General features: G+C 44.9%; 1 long non-coding RNA gene across 2 annotated transcripts; it reads right to left on the minus strand.

Moving 5' to 3' along the window:
• Positions 1–3,289: 3,289 nt before the first annotated feature.
• LOC124298529 (uncharacterized) lies at positions 3,290–18,785 on the minus strand. Of its 2 annotated transcripts, none has more exons than XR_006906834.1 (3): positions 18,218–18,785; positions 12,116–12,291; positions 3,290–3,457 (listed from the first exon to the last, which is right to left on the minus strand). It is a non-coding gene; the product is annotated as an uncharacterized LOC124298529 (long non-coding RNA). The 2 variants fall into 2 exon arrangements; XR_006906835.1 differs by lacking the exon at positions 18,218–18,785 and adding an exon at positions 12,547–12,626.
• Positions 18,786–19,296: the final 511 nt, after the last annotated feature.

The following is a 19,296-nucleotide window of genomic DNA, read 5'->3' on the forward strand; positions in this document are numbered from 1 at the left end:
TTCGGATTTTAAGGTCAGTCTTCTCCAGGTGTTCTAGAAATAGACGTTTACTAGAAGCAACAGCAGCGCCTAACGCGCGGCGAGTCACCCAACTCGCAATACGCTCTTGATCACCTTTTGCCTATCATGGCTGCCACTGCTGGGTTTTTCTTTACTTTTTTGGCAAGGAAAAAATGTTGTTTGCACAAGTTTATTGACATACCCGAGGTGATTTACACCGGTAATACCTTACACGTGGTCGGTATGCTTGAAGTGCAATCAAGATTGGAAATGAAAATTTGCATCATGTATTTACTGCTCACGTTTATCGCGTAATTGATTGATTTGAATTTCTCAAAGGTCAAAGATCCCGTCCCGTCTGCATAAGCATACCGCTGTATTGTCAACATTGATAATCTATAATTACAACATTGCGTAATTACACATTTCTTAGTGTACAACACATTGTCTCTTCAAGTTTTTTGTCGATATTTTTTTTTCTCACGGTCATGAGGTCGAGCATAGAAATACGTGAGTGACGACGTGAAAAAACATGCACATAATAAAAAAAAGCAAAAAAAAAGAATGCTCATTGCGACTCGCGAGTTGTTCCAACACTTCCTGTAATAACTTGCTGTCATTCGTTGCAACTTTGTACTGCAATCTCTAATAAGTGTGGCAAGGATGGTTATTATCGACACCTGTCTACCCACCTAACATGATAACAATTCACGCTACTGCAGCGATGCGCAAGTTTATGCACGAAGATAAATGCCTGTATGTCAGTTTTCCGAACATGAAACAACGCGTAATTAGTCACGCTTTTGCGATGGTATTCAATATACACGATGCAGTGTGTACCTCATTTCGAATCTCCGCATATAAGCCGTGCGATAAATCATCTTGTTCAAAGGAGCAGAATTTATCATTAGCAACGTCTATTTTGTCATTTTGCAGCATGCCCAACAGGCTGTGTTAAAATTACCAATATCTGTGTATCGCATTCTTAAAAAAAAAGTACAATTTTATCAATAAATCTGCACCAAGCAATGGAATTTTTGTGTTGTGGAAAATTTCGAGATTCTGTAAAATAACGCCGATCAGAATTTAGTGCGAGTTTGTAACGTTGTAGAGTTTGAGGGTAGGGAGCTACGGAATGCCTGAGGTTTGTGCACAGCTGTCTTCCTGACGTCACTCCTCCTCTGACTGCGTCACTGGACGGGACACCATTACGGCTGACGAGGAGTGACGCAACTTCTCTTCCGTCCTTTACGCTCTCTCCATCTTTCTCTCCCTCTCTCTCTCTCTGTTGGGTTATGGCCGCCACAACCACTCGGGGACGATGGAATGTCGCCCATATAGAACCGCAGTGGGTTGCGTAGATAGAGCGACGATCAGGGTAACTTTCCACTAGTTTTTCCAATCCACGCATGAAACGGTTGACGAAAGTTGGCACGCCCCGAATATCCGCTTGGAAAAAATAGCGGACCATATCGCGCATCGACTGCGGACATCAGAGGGATGAAGCTCGGGGGTGGGGTGGATGGAAAGAGTGAAAAATGCATCGTGTCGAAGTTGGCAAGATTATCGCGACGATTTACGATGGGGGAAAATCGTTATTGTGGAATTAGAAATTTTTGAACTGTTTTTAAATTCGGTAAATCGTAACGACAAGAAATAATTAATCATATTTTGCTGTCCCAGTTCTGTCAGAATCGTTGTAAAAATAAGAAAACCGCAGGGAACATTTTCTCAACGTATCGATGGTACAACGTTACTTGATTCAAACTCGTAAAAATGCAGGGGGAGAAACCTGGCCGAGAAACACATCGATACACCTGGTCGATTCGATGTTCGAGGGTTGGTTCTACCCACCCCGTGTATCGGGGGTAGGAAGGAGGTTTCGTCGAGGAGACCATAACCGAGAAGGATACGGGCGAATGCAGGAGCACATAGGATGCAAACCCATAAACCGCGGGCCCCCACTTTATTCCAACGATGATGCAGAAGCCACCGGGCACTGCGAACCGCAGTCGCTTCCGCCGCCAGGTACTCGCTCTCCCGCACGTCACGCAGCCGTCCTTGCGATTCGGCAACTCCTGCGGGCCGCAGGACGAGCCTCGAAGGATCCTCGTCGCGACCTACCCTCACAGCCGACGCCTCTTCAACCCTGTTATCGAGGTTCGCGCCTTCGCCGCTATCGTCGCCACCGGCTTCTCCGTGCGTGAGCGAGTGAGCGAACGCGTGAGTGAGCCGTGCCGTGTGTAGGAAAGTGCGTGTCCCGTGACTCGACGGCGTGCAGCAGCCATCATCCGGGTCGTTCTCCCCCCATCGACTTCAGGTTCGTCGCTCTTTTTCCTTCCTTCTCTCCGCAGCCTTCGCAGCTCGGTTCTCTTCTCCTTGTCGGTAGGGCGGGGGGGGGGCTTCCGAACTGGTTTGTCGCCTCTCGTTCTTCTTCTTCTTCTTCGTCTTCTTCTTGTTGCTCGTCACTCGCCTCCCTCCTACTTCTCCAAAAAAGTCATCCAGCCAGCGAGGAACCGAGATGGAAAACATCCCGACGAACAGCGCAGACGTCCGAAACTCGCCTCTTTGCGGAGGCTCTCTCCACCTAAACGAGGACCCCCCCTACGCTCTGCATCCTCGTCTTCGTTCTCGTTGAGGGTTATTAGCGAGTCGCTGGTTTCGCCGACTGGCATTGAGCCACGGACGAAACTACCGTACACTTCGTCGGAGATGCTGCCGCGTATGGATGTGAGATTGATCGTAGAGTGTGAGAGTAGAAATTATACTCTTGGGGTTATTTTAGGCCTGACCCCTCCCCCTCACCACCACCTCCCCCCCGTATAGCTATGAATAATGACTTTTAATACGTACCTTCTCGCTTTTCGTGTCTCTCAATTGAATGAAAAAACTAACCATTTGCTCCGTTACAATTACGAAAGTATCGTCGTGATTTATAGAGACGTTTGAGATTATTCAATCAGATGTATAATAATAATAGTAATAATAATAACAATATTCTTACGCCACTGTACGTACGTAACGACCGTTTATATTTGGAACAAAAAATCTCGAGTGGGTGATATGAACTTTACGCTAAAAGGGTTATAATTCTCAACTAAATGTCTTCACGTTTTTTTTATATACTTACATAGATTCGATCGTTGGAACGTCAGCTGCTGCTGTTCGGAGTTGTTCTTATACCTTGTGTCGCATGTTATAGATTTTTGTAATACTGTATACCGAAGGCTTTTGTGAATTTAGGTTATTTATTTATTTTTTATCAATTATCAATATAACTTGCGTCTTAAATGTTATCACACGTGATTGTCGTAGTATAAAATATATTGAACGGAGTAACGAAATTCCTGCAAGAATCCAAGTAGACCATCTTGCCAAGTTTGTGTCAGAATAATTGAGATGCAAGATTTGCATTAATCTTCTTTTTCATCGTCACATGCAGATATTATCATCGCTCCTGTAACAGATGGAAATATTCGTTCATTGTTAATTCCATGCAATTATCGTATACGCAATTAATTATATACAAAGAAACTTGTGATTAATTATTCAACTCTGATTCGGTGAAAAAATCTTTCGGTTCAATTATAATGCGAAAAAAGTTACGCTCAAATCGTCGTTTGAATCAGAGGATTATCAAACTGGACGAATCAAATCCTTATAACATTAGCGTTGTTTTGCGAGAATAATATCAAGTATACAGCCAAATTGTGTAATACGCCAAAACGATAAACATGTTCGAGAGGCTTAAAATATCTAAAAGTTAACGCCGCGCCGCGATTGCCGTTCAAATTCGGTGGCCCTTATACTTTATATATATATATATATGTATATATACGTAGGTACTTAATTCTGGCAAAGATTATATCTCAGCAGCTGAATCTTGATGCAGAGAGGAGGGAGAAGAATTTTAGACGAACAGACTACAATGTCGTCGCGACAGGATCAGAAACGGGATGACGATAATCCACCGTAAAGCGCACTGGCTTGCGTAAAATATTTCGTCGGCATGAATAAATCCCCTTGCATACCGCGTGAAACCGCGGACCTCACAGACAAACAAAAACACACAGACGGACATGTCTCTCTGCCCTGAAAAATGCATGCGCCTCCCTCCTCCTCCTCTTCCTCCTCCTCCTCCCCGTCCCACAGTCTTCTGCATTTTCGGTGCCTTCGTCTGAACTGATCCTGTGCGGTGTGCAGCAGTTCGCAGAGAGACGGTCGAAGCTTTCATTTTATTGCAAAAGCTGGAGCTAGCTTTTCGACTCTCTCTCTCTCTCTCTCTCTCTCTAAGGATGGTTTTTCTCTTTTTTTTTTCTTTTTCTTCTTGTTCTTCTTCTTCTTCTTCCTTTTCTTGTTTTCTGGAAGAAGTCACCCTGCACCCACATGCAATGCAGTTCGCTTGTACAAAGAGCGATGCTGGAGGCGGTTTTGCACTCGCATATGACGCTGGCCGCACGTAAAACGGCGCAGACGGTTGCCATCCTCCCGTAGCCTTACACTTTACTTTGTGGGATCAAGACGCGTTCCCCGCCTCCGGTGGTATTACATACATTTTAGCAAACCGCCTTGAAGAAATGCGCTTACTCCTTGCTGCCGCTGCTGCTGCTGCAGTGCAGTTGCAATTCCAGTCACTGGGAAAGATATTGCATTCCTTACGCTTGAGTTAAACCGCGAGACACGACCAATGAAACGAGGCGATTTTCTGTTACGTTAAACCTCTCGTCGTTGCTGCTGCTGCTTCTTCTTCTTCTTCTTCTTCTTCTTCTTCTTCTTCTTCTTCTTCTTCTTCTTCTTCTTCTTCTTCTACCGCTACCTCCTACTTTTCTCCTAATTTAACCAGCTCGCCACGCGCTTTTGCAGAAAGCGTTCATAAGACACGGATATTTATTGTTTAACGTAAATTTTACTCAAACGAAATTAATACCTGCGTTTATATTCTCTTTGCATTCCTCTAGCGAGTACGCGTATTCTCATTTTAGAACCAACGCGCCAATTTCTCAATTGCAATTCTCTTTTTATCTCGACATATTTTTTCCTCATCGCGTTAATCACGCTTCACCCGCACTCGTAGAATTCATAACGCGGCAACAAAAGTAGCGTTTTCCGACTACCGACAACCGATTATTCCAAAAGAACCTTCAACCCAGCCCGAGTCGTCCAATGTTTTTTTTCTTTCCTTACTCCATTTCTCCCAAATTCTTCCCGACGTTAGATTCCGACTCAATCAAGCCTCGCAAATTAGCTCCGCAACTATCCGCCGAAGAAGCAGATCGCACAACACGTGCCGAATACGTTCGTCCCACGGGTGTGTAAGGTATAGACATAAACCGTCCTGCTCTTGGTCCCTAATCTGGAAAAAATTACCCAGTGTACGTAATCAGCGGGGGGTAAACAGGCCGTTGAGATTCCCAAGTATCTCGTGTTAAGTACGGCTTCAACAACCCTGAGAACAATGTCCACTCGAGGGTTGACCGTTTCCTCTCTTTCTCTTTCTCTCTCTCTCTCTCTCTGTGCCAAGTGTCCATCACGAATGAGACCGACTCCGCATTTCGCGTGGGTTAACCGGCCTGTATCGGGTTTCGCCTACCGATACACACCCCCGCCCCCGGGGGTGTTTTTGGGGCGCGCAGGGCGCAGGCAGATAGCTGCTATTTTCACGGGGAAGAAAAATCCAATCTGTGGTAATGCCCGCGGCCTCAGCGGGTCCAGCGATCGGCTCCATCAGCGGTAACAACAAACTCTCTCTCTGCGCCCGCCTCCCACCTCACCCTTTCACCCCTTCTATTTATACGGCCGTTCGGGGAGGGGAGGAAAAAAACAGCCTAAACTTTTTCCGGACTACACCAAACCAGCGCGGCAGCGGCCGAAACGCGACGGGCGTGCAGGCGGCCGGACCGGAGATTGAGTAAACTTTCCATTTAACCCCCCAACCCCCGTTTGGTCCCCTAGTCTTCCGGTGAACCTATTTATCTCCCTCTCCCTCGTTCCCTTGGGTCATCCAATCGGGTCCATTTTCTTCCGGGTGTGTCTTGGTGCGCCGATATACTGCAGGTGTGTACATGTTATACGTGGAACGATATCGACGGGTTTGAAACGCGGTATATCGATGCAAAGGAGGCGCGCGGATCGAGAAGAAGTGAAGTGAGCAAAGAAAGGGGATAAAAAACTGCGTGCCTTCTTCTCGGTCGGTTGGACCTCGCACCGGATATTCCGCTTTTACCCCCTTTTTTTTCTCTCTCTCCCTACGACTCTCGGCTATTGTCGTGAAATCGAAAAACGGGTTTTGCGACAAGCGAAGCAAAAAAAAAGAAAAGGGCAACAAGAACAAGGCAACGAAGATGGAGGAAAAAAAAATTCGTGCGTGTGGGTGCTAGGTATATAACCCGACCATTTTTTCTATTCTATCTCTATCTCTATCTATCTCTCTCTCTCTCTCTCTTACTTACCGATACATTTTATACTAAGATTTTATATTTTTATTTTTATTTTTATGTTTATACTTTACATTTATATGATTTTATTTTATGATATACATGTATGCTCTGTAATTTGCCTGTGGCCCTTAGAGAGCATCGCTCCAGAGTCAAATAAATGTTCTCTCTCTCTCTTTTTTTTTCTTGTTGCGTGCAGTAGGTATATACTGTCCGGAGCTATCGGGTTTGGGGGTGAAAAAAAGTCGTCCCACGGTGAACAGAAACGTTCGTGGATGCAACGGAGAATTCAAAAATTCAAGATATATATCCACCTTAATTATACACACGTACGTTACATACGTGAAAGCAGGTGTAAGAAGAAGCCATGGACTAATTGGACAAGTTAAGACCTTCGGGTATCAAAGAGTGTCGGTAGTAAAAAAAAATTTACCGGATATCGTAGCCGCAGGGAAATTTGTTTTGTACCCAACAACTCGTATTAATTGTCCAATTAATTACCCGCGTAATTACGTCTTGCGTAAGGCGCCGCATGCGGTCAATTTGTAATTGTATATATTTTAGTTTAAGCTCCGTCGATTCGCGTTACCCTTTCGCGATAAACCCGATCCACTTGCGAATACATAATCTTTCTCCCTCCCCCTCCCACCCCTCCCCCCTCGTGTTTACGTATGCCGCCGGCATACCCGCCACTCACTTAAGGAGTTTTTCCCTCTCATTTCTCGTTCCTCGCTTACCCTTGTAGATATATCGCCTCCAGAGAGCGACGAAACTCTTTCGGAAAATTGAATTTTGGAACGGCGAGGGGCGAGTCGGCCGAGTTAGCTTCGTGTGCCGTTTGAAAGCCGTACCTATTTCAAACAGTTTCTCTACACCTCTTCCCCCTACCCCCTTCCAGATGAAGGGATGAAGAGAAGGAGGGAGAGGTGGTTGTTCCCGCACAAACGTGTATCTATCCCTCCTACTTTTACGCCTACAATCAATTTTTGCAGTCGCGTTGTTCTTTTCTTTGGCGTCTTTTTTTTTCATTATCCTTCTTTCTTCGTTCTCCATCCGTATTTGTCACTAGCGTGGAAAACTGGATTCACGCGTTATCTACAATCCTAATAAATCGTGCAACCCGCTTTTATGTCACATTCAAAATATCCGCACAAAAGTTCTTGGTTCGGGTTTTTCTTTTTTATTTGTTTCTTAAACTCTCTTCTTTTTCATCCGCATAAAAAATCGACGACGAATTAATAAACGTGATAGAAGAAGCAAAAAAAAAATAAAAAATTATTTCAATCCGTCCACTCCTCGGACCGTAACTATTACTATTATTATTATCATCATAATTACAACATTTTCTTCGGGCCTGTACCTACAAGGATCTCCGATCTCGCCGCCGGCAGTTTTCTTCCTACCCGTTTGGCTCGGTGCCCGGGTGAGCAAGGGTCGGTGATCATATTCTTCATTTTCCCCGACTCGAGATGCCATTCGGACGCGACAGAGTCTGCGGAGATGCCCCATTTTCCTCACCCATTCCTGATCCACCGTGCGTATCAAGGGGCGGGTGTCACGTGTGTGGACGGCGGAAAATATCACGTACCCAAACAACCATTCGCTGTGTACCGATCGCAAATCGCGCTAATAACGCGGACGGCTCTCGTCGTATGTAGAAAAACACCAATCAACAGGGTGGAGAACACGTATTTCACCCGATATCGTATACCCGGGGTCCTCGCCTCACATCCTCCTCCCTCCTACGCCCTCCGGGATATACATAGTCGGGATTTCGTCTCGGATATAATATAGCGCATGACACACATGCACGATCATCGGTGCTTGTTTGCTCGGGTTTTGGTTACGTGCCAACGCTATTCGACGTGTGTAATCAAGGCTTGTACTTGTTCAGGAATACCTTGTTACGCTACGAGGAGGCTTAATTATCGCCCCGTGTACTAAAATCACCGCAAAAATTGCCACATGTGTGTGTATACACGAAGTACGAAACGTCTCGTATATAACCCTGCGTTAACCGTTAAAACCATTCTCTCTCGTACAAAGTTTCCAAATTATTATTTTATACGTATGATTTTGTTCCTTTTTTCCACATTTCTCCTTCAATACTTCATGTATAATACGGTTTGTAATATGCGCGGATGATGCGGAGAGGAGACTGTGAAAAAAAAATAAAATAAAAATTATTTCGCATGTACGACGTGTCCAACATCCGTGCGTATAATAATAACGTAAATACTGCGAATGTCGAGATTGCACCGACAGAATTTGACGTCCAGCAAATGCACCAACTGCGCGTATCGAAGCGCGGCGGTTGAGTTTGAAGCTTGCATCCATAACCGAACGCCACTCGGAACGGAGTTCTTAATTAGCCTGAAATCCTGCGCGAGAGAGGAAGAAGAAAAAAAAAAGGACGAGGATGCCGCGTCGCTCTCTTCGCTTCGAGCCCACTCAAAATCGTAAACAAATATATTTACGCCGGTCCCCCGTCCTCCACCTCTTCCTCCATCCTCGGCCCTCCTCTCTGCACCAATCGCAAAAAAGTTGATGGGATGACATTTTGCATACATTATACTATACATGTACTCCGTGATCCTTATAAGCTTTGCTCAATAGCGCCTGCACGCATTTTTGCACTGTCCACCTCGTACGTAATGCCATTTTTTAAGTCCATTTTTTGGTCCGTTTTTTGGTTTTTTTTTTTCTTAACCGCATGTCCCTTTTGCGTATTTTATTGTCTTTCGAAGTTTCGTACTGAGAAAGAGAAACGGAAACGTTGAGGCGATTATTCTCGCAGAGGATCCGTTCAACCGAGCTTTCGTATAAGGATAACGATCGTTTTAACCTGGGAGTAAAATTTTTGCGATAAAAATGTCGGCGGAGTTGCAGTTTTGCGGCATCGGTAAATATACCAGTTTTCAGAGCTGACGATGTGCTTTCGGAATTCAGCTGTCGCCTACAGAAATGTTGCATCTGCGACGACGAGGACGATCTTCGCTGACATTAGACAAAGTTTCAAATGGATATGGGAAAAGTTTTAGAGTTCTACGAACTCCTTTATAACCCGTGCCTTTTGTCTAAACGGGAATTCCGAATTTCTTTTCTTCCACTTCTTCGTTTAGAATATTTAGATGTTCTTATAACGTTTGGAACTTTTACGCTCATGTAGCGAACGAAGCATCTTTCCCTTGATTGCAAGGCATCATAGCTAGATGACGCAACTGTTTTTCTAATGCCGCACGATTTTCTCTAATCAATTTTACTCGCTCGGTAAATTCCTACGTCAGTCTAGGTTTCTCATGCGGCATGGATGATCAGGCTTAAACCGATACGCCATACTCGTATATTAACTCTTGTTATAATCTCTCCATATTTTATGGTGAAATACTACCGATGCAGTACGAGTAAAGCGTGTACTTGTTGGTTATTTGCCTGTATGCAAATGCGGAATAAATTCGAGATTACAAACGATCGTTCAGAGAATAGAACAGCAGGAAGTGAAACGAGACAGAGAGAGAGAAAGAGAGAGAGGAAAAAGAAAATACTTCCGTCGTCTAGGTATAATATAATATACTTGTTAATATTTGTGGATGCGGTTTCTTTCTTTGCAAGACAATGAATGTTTTATCCATCCTCGATCGGGGGATGACGGAAAAAAGGGTTGCCAAGCGACTTTTCTATTGTCAATTTCTTCTTGAGATAATCTATCAGCGTGGTGATATGAATATGTATACGTATGTCTATTGTTGCATTCGAAAGTCTTACATGATGTTTGTATACCGCAGGTGCGCGAGGTTTGTGCAGTGTCAAAGACAGTTTATAATAAATTTGAAAATGTACAATCGCATCGATGATATACGGTATTTATCTATTATTTACAACCGAAAGCTTTACGGATTGTCGTTGGAATACGAATTGCTTTTTATACCGGATATACATACGTCACGAGGACTCGGCGTCTTCGACTCAGACTCGCGGTCGTCGATATTATCAACTGAATATAATGTTCGATGAAATGCCGGATACAAGACGCGGTCGGTGGGTTTTGAACGATTTATAGGAATTCACCTTGCCGGAGAACACGTGCCTGAATTTCTGCCTAGGATGATATTTTGAGAGATGGAAAAATTGCGGAAATATACGAAGGAAATGGAAGAAGAAGTGAAGGCGGTATTATGATACATATAAAAAAAAAAAAAAAAAAAAACACCGAATACAACGCGCGCTTGGATACGTTGTCTTGTGAGGCTAGAATCTTCAGCAAGGTCACGTGCCTCGGGGTCAATTTAATACACTTTTCACGGGGGGGAGTGGCACGCGCATCGGGGAAAATAAAAAAGAAAAGGATAAAGGAAGCGAGGAAATCCCTAAAAGGAAGGAAAACCCAACTCGGGAGAAATTGAAGAACAGGAGGGTGGCGCGTTTAGGCCGGTGGTCAGGATTCTCTCCCGTATGGGAAGAGGAGGATTTGGAGTTTGATACCCGGGGCACGACGCGAGCCTCGGATGAAGATATGCTGCAATTTTGTGGATCGTTGGCCTCTAATAGAAACCGTCGTATAATAATAAAATAACCGCGGAGAGAGAGAGAGAGAGAAGGAGAAGAGGAGGGGTGGAAGGAACTCGAGGTATCTGGTATACCTGCCTCAGGGTGGAGGAAAAACAACAACAACAACCGTACAAAGGATGAAACTTCATAAAGTTCCGCGGTACACCGTATCCTGCATCCTTCGTCCTTCGCGACGCGTGACGCGGTGTTTCCGTCCCTCCTTCCCGACAAATTTAATCTCGGAAAAAGTCTCCCGCCATCTCTCCGCGAGCGGAGTAATGTCCGTGTGTAAACGCGGAAGCCGAAGTGGCTTTCGCGATTTCGCGGGGTGAATATGCGCGCCTATTTCCTGCCCTATATAAATATATATATATATATATATATATGTATGTATGTATGTATATATAAACGTGCGGATAGTATCCTTCCGTTCCCCTTATAAAGCCGGTGGCGCCGACTAACCGGGACCCAATTATTTCCCGGGGCTAATCAGCATTTAAAAAGTATTTTTCCCGACCAATTAACTTTTTGTCTTACTTATTACGGAGGAAGAGAAAGAGAGAGAGAGAGAGAGAGAGAGACAGAGCTCAAGGACTCATTATTTGAGCCTGAATGGGGATTGCAGCGTAAAGGGTGCCACGGTTTTTTCACCAGCTATATTTTGTATCGTACCGCGCTTTCGCCAAGGGATGGTTTTAAGGGTTCAATCTTGGCACCGAGTCAAACATCGCGGAATTCGAGATAATCGGAGCAGCAGTATTTTTCCTTTCCTAACTAGCCTCGAGCATCTTGGGTCGGCTGTTTATGTGCCTTTCCTCGATGGTATTGCGAGCCATGGCAGCTCCTTGCGTCGGTCTATAACCTAGCTGCGCTGTCCTCGGCTACGCCTGCACCCCTTTTAGTTAGCTGATTCTCATCAACGTTTAATTCTCACCTATTTCCCTGACTCGGCAGTTTGAATAATTTCAACCCATTCGCGCGCCCCCGAGGGTAAGAAATAAAATTTCTACGCCGGTATAATTTTTATGGGGAAAAAATTCTCGGAGGGTTCTGGTCTTTCAATAACTGGAGATAAAATCCTGCAGCTTGTTATGAAGTTAATGAAAATCTATCGATTTGCATCGTTATTTTACCGTTGAAACAGCGACTTGATCCAATCCAATTGAGATACGCTGCAGGAACGACTAGGCTGGATGTGTAGTCAACTTTTGTCATCGCAGTTCCCGGCCATTTGGCAAAAAAAACTTTTCCTCTTTCCCGATCCATCGAATCAGAAACTTTCGCGTTTTCATCCACGGAGGATTTATATCTGGAACGTAAAAACGAAGCGATACCTGTAATATTGAAAGCCAGCTTATTTGGAAAGAAATCAGAGGATAGAAACATTCTCTTTATTTTCGCACAATACTGGCCGTATAAAAATCGCACGACAGCTGGTTTGCATCAAGAATTCGTTGAAAAATTCGGTAATTTTCTAGGGCCTAGCTATTCGTTAAAAATTAAGACTCTCCTCTCACGGGTACCGGGAAAAAAAATTCGTGCATTAACTTAAATTTTGTCTCACCACGAAAGTTTTCACTGCGAATTTTGCGCTCCGATCCGACGGCTGGGCGTCCCGACGCTCGCGTCGTTTACGCTTGCCGACGCCATGATGTCCGTCGGTCGGAGCTCCGGCACAAGCATAAACGCGAAACGCGCGGGCGCAGAATCCGATCGATAGCCACTCCGCCCCCGTTTCCAGTTTCCAGTTTCCAGTTTCCACTTTCGAGTTTCAAGTTTCTCCTTTTCTCATCACGTCCCGCGACGTTTTCTACTTCTTTTCATATCGTTCCTTCCTTTTTTTGTGACGTGCCGCTGCTGATACGCACACTCCACACCCCAAAGCGTCGGCGTCTTCTTTGGAATTCGTTTATCCCGAAGGGTTTTTTTCCTGGTAATGAGACCGACGAAGAATACTCGAAAAGAATTTTCAACTTCCGTGGAACCTGCACATATCGATCTGAGACCCTTTTTCAAACAATCTTATCCGACGCTCAGCTTTGGCTTCAACTTATCTTCACCGTTGACCAGGAATTTGAAACTGTCAATTATCACTCTCTCTTCGATTTTGTCTTGATCAGCGAATTCGAGTTTGTATAACGCAAAATATGTTGGAAGTATTTATGGACTTTAGTCGTTTCTCTCCGTGATTCTTTTCTTCTCTTTCGTTACGTTGTATTTTGTTTTTTTTTTTTTTTCTGGGTGCGGTTTGGTTTTCGGAAAGCCAGCGATTCCGAAGCTTGGACGAAACTTCTTTTATCTACCTTCAAGGGACCGAAATCACTTACTTTACTCTCCGTTTGACGAGTCACTGCACGATTCCCAATTGGTTGGTTATTATCCGCAATGCAGAAGGTATTATACGAGTGTCCCTTTGCCGGGCGTGTGTCTTTTCCATCGAGTCTCAGTCTCGAGTGGATGAGACATATCGCAAAGAGGTGCACTTCATCTTCTAAAACGTCCGGACGATTCATTTTTCCTATACGCTTCTCGAGGGATCAATTCGTCCGACGAATTGCTGCCAATCAAACAAATATGACGCTTGTTCCATTTTACGTCGCGACGGGATTCTCGCCCCCGTCCCTTTTTCCATTTCAGGTTACGGACAGAGAAACACTCGGATATTATACACCTACATAGATATGCCGTGTAATGCTTCGAAATTTTAATTTTCTCGTATTTTACGCATTATATTACGTACGCGGCTGTCTCAGGGTGAGTGGAAAATTCGACAATGGGGTCGAACGGATTTCGGACGAAATCTGTGCGCGTGTGTTACCCGAATTCTAAACCTTTCTCAATCGCACCTTCACCTCTATGGATACATTCGTCGCGCTCAGGTGGTTTGGTACACGTTTATGCCTCTCGTACCTTACACCCTACGCATTTCATTTCATGTCTATACGTAAAAAAGTATGAGAATTGTATATTCAAGGAGTCGACCCTTTCGCAGTGCAGTATAAGGGATGGAGGAAAGAGAAAATAGCATTAAAGGGGAGGCTTTTCATCGCGTTGTTTCCGCTATTGTTCTTAGGTAAGTTATACGTGTGTATAACGTTATATACGCAGCTTTTACTAGCCAACTCTCCAACCATAGAGCGAAGCGGCGGGAAATGAAAATTTTTATTTTAAACATACAATTTGTAAAACTCGTTCGCATCCGTCGTATTATAAGAAGGAAAAAAAAATAAAAATATGCGTACGGTTCCTGTCGAGATAAAAGAAGTGCAATTCACGCATAGCTGTAGGTACTTGAACGCTATTTGACGCAAGCGCGAAGGAGACAAAAAAGACGAGAAAAAAAAAAAAACTCTAAAATTAAGTTAAAATTAGCGAAACCGCAGATGATCCGGAGTTAATATTACACGTACGGCAGACGCGGCGAAGGAAAGTCGAGGAGATCAGCCGTGGGCAGCAAGTTAGGTCCTATATCCTTCGTCCTTGTGATCAAGAGGGTTGCCGCAATTGAGGAGAGAGGAAAGCTTTTAATTCGCGAGAGTTTTGGATGCGAGTCGGTCCTAAAACTTGCGGGGAAAAGGCGACCCGAGCCGCTCGCGTTAGCTAGCCGGCTGATATAAGTTTCCAACTAATTTTAGGCTTACCCCTTTTTACGGTATGGCTTGTAATAACCATGGCGGGCGAGCGAGCGAGTCGGAGGATGGGCTGGGAATGGTTGAGGATGGGATGGAACGAGATGGGACGGGTCCCTCGGTCTAGGTATACCTACCGGGTCTAGCTCCGGCTACGCATTACACGACACGGGATGCCGAGGCGGAGGTGGAGTAAGTATAGACCCCGTAGGATAGACCTATAAGGTTTGAACAAGGTGCCGCCCTTCGACGGTCGAGAAGCCCGCGCCCTCTTCCCCCGGGATTTTTAAGCCGCGTTCACACCGCGGGTATTAAAAAAAAGGTCCGGGTCCGAAAATCGCACGAGTCTCAAGGCGGACGAGATAATCCGCATCGCCTTTAAAGAGCACTCGCATCACCGTCGTCGATGGAATTTTTATCGCCAAGTCAAATATTCGTTAAATATATTCGTTAGCCGTTTTTGTTTCTCGATGTTATTTTCATTCGTTCGTTAACTCGCTCGATGATTGTCACCATTTGCTTCATTGATCAGCTTCGTTTCGCACACCGGCATGCAAACGATGAAATTAATCCTTCTTCGGCGCTGTCGATTATTTAAATACCAGAGGAATAAACGAGGCGAAAGTTTTATCGAATCGGGACTCGCCTTGCACGAGGCGGAATTTAAATCCGGATTTTTCACGCGCGTCTTTGGTTCCTATGACTTGGCACGATGTGCACGGTACCTTATACGTATACGACGCGTCACGATCCCAGCTCGCTTAGCCCGTTTTACCCGTTTTGCCAGTCTCACCACCACCACCACCACCACCCCGACCTTCTCCTCTATCTACCCTGGGAGTTGCCCGGGGGCAGGATCGAGCGGGTGCTTCGCTCCTCCGGCGAGCCTGGTTCGCGGGAAATCGGCGAAGAACCCCATCAATGCAAATGAAGATATTACCACCCTGCTATACTACCGCGTATATACCCTCAACCAACGATCCCCCGTGACCTGCCCTCGAAACCTGCCGCCCACACCTCTCTCTTCACCTACATTTGCATTCACACACGTATGAATTAAAAAGAAAGAAAAAAACCCGAGCGACCATTAACCACCCTTACTCTTTGAACCCTTCGAGTTTGTTTCTTTCTTCTTTCATCGAAAATAAAATCTCTTGTACGGTACCGGAGAAATGAACGAAGCTCGTTTATCGAGTGACTCTGTAACGAAATTATTTTTTGACACTGTCCAAAGGTGTATCGTGTAACGCGCGTTTAATCAGGAAGTGAGAATGTCCTCGGAGGAATTTCCTACTGCGGTGAAATGGGACGTAATATAGCCTAAGAGGGTAAGTTGGTGAGTTAAAAGGGCTCGTTCAACGTTCCTCTGACACGTGTGGATAGTGATGGGAAAGTTGAAGTTTCGTTAAGATCGCTATACATGTATACCTTGGCGAGCTTTTACTCGACTACAAATTTCTGACACGGATTTGACACGCGCGTGGGACACTCGATGCGGCGAAGTTTATGTGCGGAGTCGCGCGTATGCGTGCGATGTACGCTTCACATCCACGGACGCTTTGACAGCAAAACCTGCGAATCCAACCCGACCCGACGCGAACGAAATGGTGAACCAGCCGAAGTTCCGCCGCTGGGGGTAGGCACACTTTGTACAAACTGCGAGCTCAGCCCGTTTCTCCAAAGTGGTATATATACCCCTAATTTGCGTGTAACCCCTGAAATACAGTCGTCATGGGATTCGCGTTATTGAAGCCACCCCCGCGTGTATAACCGCGGAGTGCCGAGTCGCCGCCTAAATGCAAGGTTAATTATACTTCGCGTTGGAAATTGGACGAATTGTTGTTATAGTTGCTTTCCAAGACCTTGGCCCATATATTTAGTCTAGATTCGTGTCGCGCTGGTCACGTTTCGAATAAGGCAACTCTACGGGTTATTGACCATACGCTCAGACCCAATTATTGACCCCTTTACTTTTCAAATTGTGGACTTCTGAACGACTGAGACCAATTGCTCGAGAGTTAGGCGAAAGAAATGTATTTTTTGGAAATTTTAGAAGTACCGAGCAAACGGATGCAACAAAAAATGGTCAATAATTGGTACACTCACCTTAGTCACCAGATTCGTACACCCGACTGTTAGGCTTGTCAGGTTCTTTCTTTACTTTCAGTTGCATTTTCGAGAAAGCGGACAAATACGAGGGCGTGGCAAACGTACCCCAAGTATATTGCACCGTTAGAAAAATTAATCAAAATTTAACTAAACACAATGTTCCAGCAGATCTACTTCATGATTAAGTGATTTTTTACATTTCTCTTAGTAAATCTCAAACAAATTATTGTAATTTTAACATTTAAATTGTCATATTAACGTTTAATTCGTACTCTGTACTTTGTTTTTTTTGTCACTTACAATTAGTAATACGTTAAAAAGTGGTTGAGTCCATCCAAATATTTTAGTCGACCTGCCGGGACATTTTTTTCCCAACCGCGTAGACACCGATACTCGTGTTTGCATTTACGCGCGGGATTTAACGCGGGGATCGGGAAAACTTTTCCTGTATACGCCTAACTGACGAAGAGAAGGGCGTTATCGTGGCCCTCTACCTACCGCACAGAAATATCTCGGTGTGGGTGTAGCTTGTACGCATATCTGACTCCGTACTTCCGCGGTTATGGTCGCCATCATCGGGGTGGTGTATGGCGTTTGGGGTGCGATGCCGGACGCGGGGAGGGTGACAAAGCTTTGTATTCTATCGGGGAATTATGAAAATATAACGAGGACCCTTCAACACCAGCTTCTGCTTGCAATATTGTCGCCATTCGTAGCTAAAGGACCCCAGAATCTTAACTTGGTCGGATCACCGCGCGTTTACCGTCGTTGTAACGACGCGCGTACATGTCTAATACCTGTAAACATTACACGTATACCACACTCGATGCTACGTAAATTTAACCCTCGACGAGCGGGGAGGGGATAAATTTCCCGAAGATTTTTTACTCCTCTATATTTTCCGCTAAACTCTTCTTCAACCCCGCGTTCGACTCGAAATTACGACGCGTCGCATCACAGGCTTGATTTAACACGAATTTGGGGTTCATAAGACACCGAAGTTGAGCGATCTTAAGGTTAGTATGATCGTTTGGATTTTTTTTCTTTCTTTTTTTGATCCGCTTCCAACGAGGTTTTTTTCTTCTTCACCGATCACGTTCTTCCGTTTCGCATCACGCGATGTACCTACCAGCGTTGTTTTTTTGAGTCTTCGACTACAGAACTCACTTTTTTTTTTCTTTTTTTGGCACTCGAAACGAACGAGCACACAGACCGTCGGTAGAGGAAGAAGGGAGAAAATAGTCGCCAATTTAATCAACCCGATGCCGAATAGGATGCGGTTAAGTCGAGCTAAGACTTTTAATCAACCGGTAGGCGTCGTATCGATCCGAAGTTTAAACTTTCCGCGGTATCGTAAGGATTAGGAAGTACTTATGCGCGTTAAGGACACCGAAAACTTGCACCAATCACGTCCCGGTCGTTGAACGAGAATCGCGTAACGATTACCGGAAGATTTTCCTCGAGTAAGTAAATATATCCATCACTGATTTATCGTACCTTGAGACACTCGCTGATCGGAAGTCACGGAGTCTGGGAGAATCGAGGCGTCGAGCGTTGACTGAGAAATGATGGGCATCCGCAGGAGGACGACGTCCTTAGGAGAGCCGATCTTACCTACCATCGACTTGTAACGGTATCCCGGGTCGTACCTCATTGCCTGACGCGATGGGCAGCCAGAGGAGATGAACGAACGGAGGCGAAGGCTCAACCCTTTTTTTCCAGTGTTTTTTCTCCTCGTTTCGTACCTCGGCTTAACTCTTCTTTTTTTTTCTCTTCCTACCATGCGGCATACGGCAATCGTAAAAGTGCCGGTGGTCGCGTTTTGTACTACCAAGCACTGCGGACGCCTCGTGCACCCAGAGGTGTGAGTGCAATACCCGTACGAACATGCGTGTGTGAGAGAGCTTCGGGAAGAGAGGACGACGAAGAAGCACCGCGGACAGAGAGCCGGCTAACGGCACTTTGTGTCCAAAGAAAGTAATCCTTTTGCCAAGAAGGTGGAGGCTGTCCTCGTAAAGTAAGGACCTGCAGGGGGACAATAAAATAAGCACCGAGGGCTGTTTTTGCTTCGGGCCTAAGCGGAAAATGATAGGAAAAAAACAATGTAACGGGTTGCGGTAGACGATGCGGGGTCCTTTGACGATATGCACGGAGAGGAATAATATTCCAGTAGCTATTCGGCATACGTGCGTATGATGATGATACAAAGAAGAGAAGATTTTTCGGGGGTGCGAACGTCGGAGGAATTACTTTTTACGATCTAATTTACAACTTTTTGACTTTTCTTTTATTTTCTTTTTTCTTCTTTTTTTTTTTCTTCTTACTCAGACTATTTTTACCGCGCTTACAAAGTATCTCTATTTCCCTCACGATATTAACAAAAACGGTTTGAAACATGGTCGAGTCTGGAACTGAACCCAGAGAGGAAATAAATGGTGCCGAAACGACATCACATTTAATTATTCCCACACCTATAGCACTTTATAATAGTACAGGTAAACGCTTTACGGTTGTAACGTTTTAGTAAATTTGAGGTCTTCTGTTTTTGTTAGCTCATTAAACAAGAGGAATATATA

The sequence above is a fragment of the Neodiprion virginianus genome, chromosome 1 (genome assembly GCF_021901495.1).
Source record: "Neodiprion virginianus isolate iyNeoVirg1 chromosome 1, iyNeoVirg1.1, whole genome shotgun sequence".
NCBI classification, from domain to species: Eukaryota; Metazoa; Arthropoda; class Insecta; order Hymenoptera; family Diprionidae; genus Neodiprion; species Neodiprion virginianus.